The sequence below is a fragment of the Otolemur garnettii genome, unplaced genomic scaffold (assembly GCF_000181295.1).
Source record: "Otolemur garnettii isolate 467f Iridium unplaced genomic scaffold, OtoGar3 scaffold00013, whole genome shotgun sequence".
In the NCBI taxonomy this organism is placed as follows: Eukaryota; Metazoa; Chordata; class Mammalia; order Primates; family Galagidae; genus Otolemur; species Otolemur garnettii.
Window position 1 is genome coordinate 2,058,007 of NW_003852408.1, and position 1,474 is coordinate 2,059,480.

Sequence of the window (1,474 nt, forward strand, 5' to 3'; positions counted from 1 at the left end):
CTAATTTAAAGACTTATTTAATCCTCTAAGATGTTTAGATGATCATGTTTAAGGGCAGCAAGCTAAGATAACATTCTAACCTGGGAGGAAAGTATATCAGATGTAGTGAAGCACTTACCGAGTCATACCAATCCTGACATCCACAACAGCAAGATCGTTTTTAGCAAAAACATCACTTATACCAGTTTTTAATTCGGGAGCAGATTTGTTAGAATTCAGGTTTCCAATAAACAGATTGAAAGATGTAGTTGGTTCTGTTCCTATATACAAAATATTGAGCTCTATTAATCCATTTGTAGAGCACAGCACAAAATTTCTAGTACAAAATTTCTCTGCACAAGCACATCAGCACATTGTAATGTAACATCAGGTTTCAGTATTAAGTCCCTTGTCATTCATCATTTGTGCCAATTTGACTTTATCTTCCTTCACATCCCCTAATTCTGAAAGTTACCTTCCACTTTCTGTTTCTTGGCTTCAGGAGCTGCTTTCCGTTTCATCATTTCCTTCTTTCGTTTTCCAGGTGCTTCTTTGACAGGCTCTGGACAAGATTTCAAACAACGTGTCACCATGAATAGCCACATATCCTTAAATACCTCTTTTAAACATAAGTCAGGTGAATGTACTTCAGAATCCAATTACCTTCCTCCTCTTCCTCCCCCTCCTCTTTATCATCTTCTTTATCCTCATCATCATTTTCTTCGTCTTCCTCCTCAGCCACACTCTTAGCTTTCACAGGAACAACTTTTGCAGGAGCTTTCTTTCCTTTGGCTGGTGTGGTCTCCACAGCTTCTTCAGAGTCTGGAAGAGAAACTAGTCAAAAACTTGAAAAATCTCTGAAAACCAACATTAGTTCTGAGAAGACCTAAAGGAAAGGAAATGCAATCCTCCCACCACACTTAGTTTTTAGTTACGGCAAGAATTAACAGACCACTTGGAAGCAAAATCCTGTATTATGAAAACTGCTTGTAGAAGGTACTGTCAATAATAAATGTTTTCTCAAGGGCAGAAACTCATGTGCTAGTAACTAAGCCTGGCACACCACAAAAGCTCAGTGAATCCCCAGAAGGTTGCTCATCTACTCTGTAGGTTGTCATGGAAAAAGTATGTATTGTTGCTTCTAGAAGAATCTCATGGGCCAGCAGAGGTGGCTCACGCCTGTAATCCCAGCACTCTGATAGGCTAAGACAGGTAGGTTGTCTGAGCTCACGGGTTTGAGACCAGCCTGAGCAAAAGCCAGACCCTGTCTCTAAAAATAGTCGGGCATTGTGATGGACATTTGTAGTCCCAGTTACTTGGGAGGCTGAGGCAAGAGAATAGCTTGAGTCCAAGAGTTGGAGGTTGCTGTGAGCTGTGAAGCCATAGCACTCTACAGAGGGTGACAAAGTGAGACTCCGTCTCATAAATAATACGATAGACAATTTTTTTTTTTTTTTTTGAGACAGAACCTCAAGCTGTCCCCCTGGGTAGAGTG

At 40.6% G+C, this 1,474-nt stretch overlaps 1 long non-coding RNA gene and 1 other non-coding gene across 2 annotated transcripts; both read right to left on the reverse strand.

The window, feature by feature from the left end:
* Positions 1-107: 107 nt before the first annotated feature.
* Positions 108-791, reverse strand: LOC105886529. The gene is made up of 3 exons (XR_001161055.2): positions 643-791; positions 455-541; positions 108-260 (listed from the first exon to the last, which is right to left on the reverse strand). It is a non-coding gene; the product is annotated as an uncharacterized LOC105886529 (long non-coding RNA).
* On the reverse strand, positions 341-409 carry LOC111723657. The gene has a single exon (XR_002772154.1). It is a non-coding gene; the product is annotated as a small nucleolar RNA SNORD82 (small nucleolar RNA).
* Positions 792-1,474: the final 683 nt, after the last annotated feature.